The sequence below is a fragment of the Diprion similis genome, chromosome 8 (genome assembly GCF_021155765.1).
Source record: "Diprion similis isolate iyDipSimi1 chromosome 8, iyDipSimi1.1, whole genome shotgun sequence".
NCBI lineage: Eukaryota > Metazoa > Arthropoda > Insecta > Hymenoptera > Diprionidae > Diprion > Diprion similis.
This window is the reverse complement of record NC_060112.1, coordinates 16626325-16636568: the sequence shown is the minus strand read 5'-3', so window position 1 is coordinate 16636568 and position 10244 is coordinate 16626325. Positions and strand designations below refer to the sequence as shown.

Here is a 10244-nt window from a genome sequence, read left to right as displayed (position 1 = left end):
ATACTTGACCGTGAATGTATTTTTTAAACTATCTTGTATTCTTTATCTATCGATTCTGAGTAAAATAGTGTATAATTAATACGCATGTCTTTGTTCATTTTGTCGTCGCATCGATATAATGAGACGATTCTCATACTGGGATATTCTCTTATTCAGTGTTTCTCTTTATCATTTTTTCGCTAGAGATACGAAAACGCTTACATACAGGAGTTCGGAATGTATCCCTTTCCTCTTGTCGCTCTTATATACATATAATCTTGGGAACTCCTCTCGAATAAATCGTCAACGCGTGACTTGCGTTGATAACGAGACCCGTGATACTTTTCACAGATACTGTTCCCGTAATATACAGCCCAAATGCCTTTTCATTGGCTAGACACGGACAACGAAAATAAATAGCAACGAACAAATTGAAGCATATTTTGAACGTTTTATAAAAACTTCGAAAAATCATTCGATCGCCTATTCTCTATGCAAAACGTAGTACTTAATATTGTGCTTTCTGTGAGGAAAGATCGTTTTTTTTTAAAGATCATTTAGTCTCCCCTCATTTATCGACGATTACTTTGCCGTTACAACGACTCTTCGCTTCTTCGCGACCGAATTACACGCTATAGCTATTCCGAAGCAACAAATGAAGTTCATTACGTCCAGAGAAAACAATCAACATCAAATTTGACATCTGTGAAGATGAGAAATACGCAACCATAATAAAAAGCGCAGTCTATTAAACGCGAGCTGTCAAGATGCGTCGATCATGGATCAGAGGCGGTAAACGCTGCAGGATCACTAGGCTCGATGAGATTATCGACTCCATAGATCAACTCCGCGCCTCCAAGATATATGGGATTGGTTTTTCAACGGTTCGTATAACATATCCGAATAGATCTTCCGTTTGGGACTTATGAATAATATATGAACTTGATGTTAGCAAGATTTGATTGGAACATGAATACTTACTGTAATGGGTGGTGAAAAAACACTTTTGAAATTTATACACACGCATATGTAAATATATAAATATTCTCGTGAATAATGTCTAGACATTGAAGTCAATACCCGGTTTGAGAAGAAGAACCGGAAGCGGAAGAAAAAGATCGACGTTGAAGTTTACCAGATTATTTATATATATACACATATTTTTGAATTCGGTCCAAACGAGGAACCTTCGACAACTATTTATTTGATTTTTAATCGCAGGGTTGAGAAGAACAGACATAAATTCCCAATCGATTCAAAGTTTTACAAAAGAATAAGATGGAGTTTCGTAAAAGCTCCTTAATCACGTGGCATCTCACTGAAAACAACTTAATGACAATATTTATTGAACAAGATTAGATAGTTCAAACAAGTGCAGGCTAAAAGTTGTCTTATTTTTAAACAGTTTTTCATCGATCGGCGTTTCATCAGATTGGTTGTTAGGAACTTCATGCGTGTGTACATATGCCATATAACTGTTAAATCACGCGTAATTATTCAAATTAATATTTTTTTCTTGGCACATAATTACTTGAATATTTTACTTGATTCCCTCAGCAATTGACATTGCTGTCTTGACTCTTTATAAAATTGTATGAAAAACGAAACTTGCTCCTACCAAAATATTTCTCTTGAATACGGACGTAGTTTGCTCGACGAAATACTTTCAACTAAGCGGAGAGGTTGACTCAACTATGCCATTGGTTTCGCCGTATATGTATAACCTCACGGCGTAGTTGGGTCAGCCACGTTTCGTTCATCTCCACAATGCCTTTTTATCACTTTGTATGTATTGTATTCATAAATTATAGCTCATAATGAATGGTGCATCGAAACGATAAATTATCGTCGCTAATTGATTGCTTGAATATGGAAGAGATTATTGACAGAGAGATAGAGAGAGAGAGAAAGAGAAGGTAAAAGAATAATTATTGAATGCGTAATACGAATTGAAAATTGTCAGTAATTTTTGTTTATCAATTTATTTCTTGTGTATTCACCGAGATCCCACCTTGTAAATTACGTGCCTTATGTAAAATTTTCCAAGCATTTCGAAAAAAATATTGAACGATTTTTCAAAATTTGGGTAACGGCAAAAACAGGTTTTCAGATGTTAAGCTTAATTTTAAAGATCCTTTCACAAGTTTAAACGAAAAAATAAATATTTTTTCGAAAGCGGAGATTATTTTACACAAAAAAACTATTTATACAGAAACTTTTTGTGTGGTGGAACCCCTCCCTCCCAAAAAAAAAAAATACAACAAGAATTATAAAACTAAGGGATGGAATACCCCATATATTAACTTCGAAAGTTAATATATGGGGGGGGGGGGGGGGAAGAAAAGAAAAAAAATCTGAAAAACTTTTGGATGCTATGTTTTGATGAAGATTTTCGGCTCAAAAAATTGCGAGAAGATCTGAGATGGTGAGTTCGAATCCAAAGTCTAGAAGCCTAAAAACGGTAGACTTTCTCACATATATGGTATATGTATAGAGAAGCCCTGTGAGATAAGGACGAGGAAAAGTTGGAGCCCCGGAATGGTTCCGGTGTCTCATTTTTTCCCTTCGCGAAAAATTCTGCAGAAAGACAGAGAGAGAGAGAATCCTGCAGGAGATTCACGTGTCTCGGGAATAACACGAGAAGCGTCTGCATGCATCAGCGTGGACGGCGCCAACTGCCTGATAGCTATTCGAGTCAGACAAGGGGTAAGAAATTCAGGAAAGCCTCGGGTTTCCCGGACGTGTCCCTTAGAATTCCGGGTACGTGCGTGAAGCTTTCCCTCGAGAGCCTGAAGGAGCTTTCAAACGAGATCTGTCCCCGGGCCATTAACTCGAACACGTAAGTGTTCGCGAAAACACGTTGCAAATGTTGCGAACAATCTTATCGCCTTGGTGCAGCAGCGGCAGCAACAGCGTGTTTTCAGCCTGAGTAGCATTGCGTAATAATCATCCGCCTGCCAGAGTGCAAGGCTGATCATATATATTATATCAACGTAAAGGCCACTATACGAGAGCGTATATCTCTCTGACCGCGCGAAACTATTATAGGTGTTTGAAAAACTGAAGGATTCAAAACTCACCCAACGCTCTATGGTCGGCGTTTTCCCCCTCCCCGCCCCCCACCCACCCCCACCCTCACAGCGTACAACAGAACGACCCAGGGGAGACGTTGAGACGACGGGGGATGCACGGGGTGTGAATCCGGTTTTCAGGGTAGAATAATCCTCCTAACTTTGTGTGATTATCTCCTCTTGTAATCGGTAATTTACTCTTCCTCCGATTTCGCGACACTTCACCGTCGGCTAATAATCCTCTGTCCGACCTTATCCACTGTTCGTATATACTCGTATGACTGATTACTTATCTCTACAAAACATGTAACTCGGATGTATGATTGAACCTATCGTAATGTCGTAATATGTCGTACGCGCGTGAGATCGCTGGTTGAAGGATACTCGCAATCGGCGATCAGTATTTAACACGCCGCTACCGATCTAACCCTGGGACGACACGCATTTGAGGACGTATAACACGCGTGGAAGTTTCGAGTTAACAGGCCTCCGTCGACTCCCCGGCATTTATATAGTCTCGGTTTCTCGGCCCCGCCGACCCTTCCGCCGCCCGGCACCGCGTCCAGGGATCGGTTGGATTTACTGCATTCCTGGTTGGCCGGTTGGCCGGTTGGCCGGTCGGCCCGTTTGTTATTTTGAAAAATTCTTCTCGTCTCTGCCCTTCGCACCGTGAGTGGACGCCGTTGTCACCGGTCGGCGTGGCGGGGGACGACGGCCGCGGCCGTCGCGATCGGATCGGAGCTTACGGTCGGCCAACGCCGATCGGCGACCGTCGCCTCGCCTCGTCGCGAGCAGTGAGGCGCCGTCCGTTCTTGCAGCGGGATACTATACATATCTGCACGCTGCTGAGGACCTTTCGCCGACGATTTTTCAGCGAGGGTCTATGCAGGATCGACGGTGGGGCGCGCGATCATCTCTCACGTACATATTACCTTTCGATTACTATGTAGTTTCGCCCACTTGAGATCGGCAACTGCGATCATCCGGATGTTGCTCTTGAACTGTAATTTACGATAAAGAGCTTGTCATACTGTGTATGTATATTTATAACGAGATCTTGCATTATATGTACATGTAGGTAAATTTTTACTTCTACATTTTTATGATAAATGAACGAATGAAACAAGGAATCGAAGCAGTTGATTCGTCGATCTAACAACCTGCTCACTAGTTCTAACTGCATGTAATATGGAAAAGTGCCGCATGATACAGTATATGTGAATTTTTTTGTCATTATTTTTTATCAACCGATTTATGACATGTTTATTTATCGATTTGATAATGTACCTATCGACGTCATTCTTACTATTTAACATCCTTCGACGAAGAGGATTCGAAAATAAAACGCAAATGACAAACCGGTTAAGAAAATATTATAGTGTATGATAGGTTGGTTTGAACAATTTTTTAACCATACATTCCTTCGTGTAAATTCATTTATATTATACCGTTCGCCAAACTTCGAATGCTTATTAACTTTTAATAAAGTATCACCGTATAATTATCCCACATAATTTAACGATTTCAAACAGAGTTTTGTAGTTACAAAAATTACAAAATCGATGCGCAACTCCATTAAAATTAACTACCGAAATATATGACTAAAAAATAATCAACTGATTTATTAATCAGGTTTTGGATACAGTTTTGTTTCCTGTCTTTCTTTCTTTCAGTGATCTCTTCTTTCTTATTTGTTTTACAGATTTCACATGGCACTATAGATATATTTTTTAAACGCCGTAAATCATATAGGGGAGTCGTGTCGCTAAATGAAAAACGAAGTCTAAACCATGAAACTAAAATAAACAGACAGAACGGAAGACGAAGAAGACGCGATACGTGTGATATTCTGAGGCGAGTATCTTTTGCATCGTTGCAAATTTTTACCCATACCATAATTATAAGTCCCATATTCAATATCCTTGAAATATTACGTACCTATATATATTCATGAGACATATACAGCTTTGTCATTATAATTTTTATTTTACCGTCAGCTTTGCAATGAACAAAGAAAAAATATGTCTCACTTATGCATGTGTATAATTACCACCTTATATACGCGAACGTATAAAACTTGTACAGAAAAAATTTACCGCCAATAATAATTGGCGCGAACCAAAATAACGTAGTTACATCATAAACTTTATCGTTTTGTCTGGAAGGGGGAAGTCCGTTTTCAACTTCTATAAACTTTTTTTGGTCTTGTCTGCCTTGCTTCCAGTTTCAAGTCATGTTTTTGGCGGTATAATAGCAACTTTAATTGATATCCAGTGATACATAGTACAACTGGATCCACATGATGGAAACTAATGATAGGTCTCTTATATTATTTCTCGAAAAAAACTAGTTTACAATTAACCAGCGGTAAGTGCGCCGGAATCACCTTGTACGGAAGCTACCGTAAGTCATCTTTTTCCATGTGTTCTTATGACTTTACAAATATGTTTGTGTGCTAAATTATATTACATGTCGAAAATTTGCCAACACAAATCGGTCTTGCAGAACAAAGGCATGTTCTAGAAATTCTCCGGTCTTAATCCTGTGCATTTTCACTGTTTTCATTTAAAAGGACTTCGTTTGTATAACAGTATAGTTGATTATCTTTGAATCCTTCAGAAAGCAACATCAAACTTGACACAGTTTGTTTACTGTTAGGTTTTATGTCAAACGTGGTGTCAAGGCATTTCCAATAAATGACGATTGCTTGCAAAAAGTGGTAGACAGTAGAGTCAAGTGCGAGAATATTAATCACTGTCTATTAATTGTGTGTACAATGTAACATCAGAAGCGAAAAAATATACACTTCATTGAATTGCATTAAAGTAAAGACTCCGTTTGAATAATTGCAGGACGACGATTACGTAAAACTTGAATTAAGTAAGATGATTGTTAATAATTCTGGGAAAATTCCACAGCCTTTATTTTATCCTTGGGATATTGCAATAAAAAAAAAAATTCAATCTTCGCGCAGTTTATCGTATCTTTTAATTAATTTGCACAGAAAGGAAAAAAAAAAAAAAAAATTATTGTGTCGTAACGAAATGCCGTAGAAATTTCCGGCAATTTCAGACGGCTGCAATTTAATTCAGACATGTTTTGCAAAATAATATCGAAGAATGGACAAATGGTAAAAGAATGGCTGTACAAAACGCGAGGCGTTACTTTGTAAGTAGGCCACCCTCCATATGAAGCGTGACCGTTTTCGTTGCAGTCGATCCCATACGCGTCATACTTTCCTGACACGCGAGGTCCAAGGTAAAACTATTTGTCGGTACACTTACATCAGGGGCGAAAGGTAGCACTTATATTTTCTCGTCGGTATAAATTACATATAGCCGCGAAGAACGTGCACAACCAGCCTTTAACGCAATTTATGCGATCTTTCGATCGGTGCATCGTGTGCGAAATTAGGATGCTTCTGAAAAGTTAGATGTTTTAGAAATAACGTTCACAGAAACATTTTAACTTAGTGACTCTCTGAGTGAAAATGAGGGAATTTTGCGAAGCCAGTACAAAGTTGCACGCACTTAAAATTATGCTTTAATTGGCAGTATCTTATACATTATACAACAAACGTGCACTAGCAATTACTGTCCATCGGCATTTGATACTGACAGAATGAGATTTTCTACAGTATAAGCCTTCGATAATAACTCTTTCAGTCGGGATTTATCACCTTGCAATAACACCGGTTTCCAGCATTACAAGGATGAAAATTAAATAAACTGGGTTTATACTGAGTCTTAAAATTTTTCACACATTCTTAAGGGGATGGATTTCAATAAAAATGTATCACGTCGATTTTTCGATAACCTACAGCTACAGATATCGATGCACCATGAAACACAAAACATTTGACCTCGCATAAGGCATTATGGAATAGAATCCTATGCAATAATGGTATTAAATAATAGTTTCGGTCAGCGTTCGGCTGACTTGATTTATACGAGTAATAATCCCTCGGACTCGAAGCGTTTACGATTTGCTTCATTTGTTTATGCAGTGCGTCGTGCGAGGCGTCGTGCATATTCGCCAGGGCCAAGCTAGAGAGTCAGAGACATCTTGGCAGTCGGTAGGTATAAGAAAAAGAGAAAAAAAAATGTCTAAAAAAAAAATTGTAATGTTGCGCCCGGCAATAAGTTCAGAATGAGAACTGGTTAGTCGAGCATATATAAGACACGCAACTAACTTTACCCGCCAACCGTTCCCGCTTGTATAAACCTCTACTTTACAATCAAATGCGTGGAACTTGTCTGGCATATTCTAAAAATATACTCACAATCAGCTAAACTAATTGCTTGAACATCTGATTTTCCTAAAGATTCGGAATTTCTATTCGTTTTTTTATTTCATTTATCTGGAAACGAATTACCGTTTTATCGTGAGCTTTTTTTTTTCAAAATAACTTACGATCATTCACTAGTCTGTCATGTTTATTCGCGATGCAAAATGCAAACATCTTTATCGTTTAGCAAGAACTTGCATAATGGAGATTCTCGCGATGAAACTTTTTCGCCAGGTGTTGTAACGTCCGTTGTTTAAAATAACAACAGGTACTTACAGGCGACTCCGAACTTCTTTCAATGTAACATCTTCGTCTTTCTCACCGTTTTTCATCTGCCTAAATTTGCAAATTAAAAAGCACTTGTACGAAAAGGCAAGTCTCGCACATCATACAGGATTCGGTGAATTCTGTTCGTGATGTTTTTATTATTCCTAGTGTTTTCTACCACAGTGCCTCAGGGTGTAGGCTACATTCTCGTATTTTATGGTAATCGAGTCCTGTCAAATATTGACTCTGGTGATCAATGGTACATCATTATATCAAAGTAAAATTTCACGTATGCAAGCCACATAATTTCTTGCTTCTATTTTCATAAAAATGGTCAAAACACTTTTATCCCAAATCCAACATATCCACGATCCGACGTAAAAATATGGAAACAGCTGCGACGTTTGAATTTGTACGAGCGGCAATTCCTTCAGCGTACAAGCTGTACCTGCGTACCAAACCCTGATGGGTTTTATTACCTTCGACGTGAAGTCGACGTAGTCCCTTTTCTCTATAGTCGTCCTCCACGAGTCGAGATACAGCCAGACAGACAGCCTTTAGCTCTGGGCAATAACCGTGTACTTTGGTGTGGTCCTTTTTGCCGGGATCTTCGAACACTACTTGCAGTCTTAGCATTGAAACTGACATTGAAACTGGTCTCTCTGAGGCCAGCGTAGCTTTCAAGTTTCCTATTATGGTAGGTACGTAAGGGACTGCAGAGGCAATTTTACAGTCATCTCGACCTTGCAGTATGCGGTTTTGATAAACAAAGTACAAGATATCTTTCTTGCCCCTTTTGGATTTCAGATGCAAAGACTATCTTTCATACGATCGCTAATTAAACTGTTAATCAAGAGACTCGATTTACTCTCGCGCCAAGATAAGAACGTTATCTTCTTCAATTTGAATAAATACCAACACCATACGTGGTTTTGCTTTTCTTTCATTTATTTCTTCGACGAGGTATAATGGCAACGTAAAAAAAGAGGAAAAAAAAATAATAATAACTTTTTATAACCAACAAACGTGAAGAATACTTACACCTGGCTGTTGTTAATAAACATCTTTTCGCCAACTCAAATAAGCTACTCTATAACTAATTGTGCAATGTATCGTAATACTCTTGATGACGCGCTAAAACTTATTTATTTTTACCACTTTTTCTATGAATTATGTATAATAACATACAAAAACAACAGAATTAAAATTTTTATAAACAGGCATGCATTTAGGTGGGCTTTATTTGCCCTCGATCAGCCAAACAGAGATTTGTTTGATGGACCCGCTCACAGACTGGCAGCTCTTGACAGACAGCCGATCACATAGGTTCATTATATAATTACTTGCGTAATTTTTTTCTACTTTCGATATTTTTTCTTTTTTCTTTTTACCGCCAATACGCACGTCACATACCTACTAATATATGGGGAAACCTACTTAGGTACTTACCTTCACAACTTTTGCCCTTCGTTCTAATTTCAGATGTAAATATTCGTAATATAAGCAGACTAATGAAACGCGACCATCGTTACTGCATACATCTATCTTATTGCGCCACTCATGTCTCTGCCCTTTTTACCGTGCTCCAGTGAACCGTAGGTACCGTTCCGTCCTACGGATGTCTTGACGCCTCGTCTTCGTTTCATCATTACTGTCATTTTGGCAGCTGTGATCCTGAGATCCGAGTTGTTGAACAATATACTTACGCGTGAAGTTTACAGTTGTATCGCTCCTCGTTACCTTCATTTGCATGTTACCCAGTTCTTCCGACTTTTTGATATGTAACCGTAATTATTAGTTTCATTATGTTCACGTCGCCAATTAATTTTTTTACATTTTATGACGACAAGCTCTGCGCCTCAGCATCCTTGACGTCAAGACCAAGCTGACTCGTATCGCGAGGATGAACTGGAAGTGGCATTTGACCATATTGCATGGCGTGTATGTACTTAATTTATGGTTAGATGCATCCGTCGGTTAAACTTTTCCTCGTGTTTATTCAAGGCTCTAATTGTTTAACTACAGTGAATAATCATTTCTGGTTACAATAAAACGGCGTGACGTCCGTTGTCAAAAAATTCTATATGTCATCTCGCGTACGCAGTATCGAGTCATCTGCATCAATCATTCACGACTGCATGAGTTGCGGAATGTAGCTTCGTGGTCATCTTAAGTTTTTACCGTAGATATATGTATTGTGCTCGACGACTTTAAACTCAAGTTATATATTATTGCCTGCGTGTGAAAATCTCTCGGCATTCCGATTAAGGTCTTCACGTCGAATTTCGTTTGCTTCACCCGGTATACATTTTCCTTTCCATCCCATACGTGTATCATTCCATATACGGCTCGATAATAATCCGAAACTCGAACCACCACGGCTAAAGAAACGTGAGTAATATTTTTGATTAGATTCTAGGAAATCTTTATTCGTAAATGTTTTTTCAGTCGCTTTTCTTATCTTCATCCTCTTCGTTTTCTTCTTTCTTTTACTGCATCTGACTTGATGTCAAGCGCGCATTTTACGTGTATTCCGAACGATCTTAATTTTTTTTTCTTGAATAGTTAAACGCGACTAACTAAAAAAAATTGAAGACTTCGATGATTCACTTCGAAAGATCATGGCTCTTAGTTTTTTT

The 10244-nt window shown here is 38.5% G+C and overlaps 1 protein-coding gene across 5 annotated transcripts in view; it reads left to right on the top strand.

Annotated features, from left to right (window-relative positions):
* Window positions 1–10244, top strand: part of LOC124408923 (HEAT repeat-containing protein 5B) — a 76276-nt gene that overhangs the window by 35394 nt on the left and 30638 nt on the right. The window contains exon 1 of one of the 5 annotated variants that reach the window (XM_046886235.1): window positions 4767–4904. The exons of the other annotated variants lie outside the window; for them this stretch is intronic. The gene's annotated coding sequence lies outside the window, so the exon portion shown is untranslated. Of the gene's footprint in view, window positions 1–4766; window positions 4905–10244 lie in introns of those variants that run through there. 5 annotated transcript variants of the gene reach the window in all.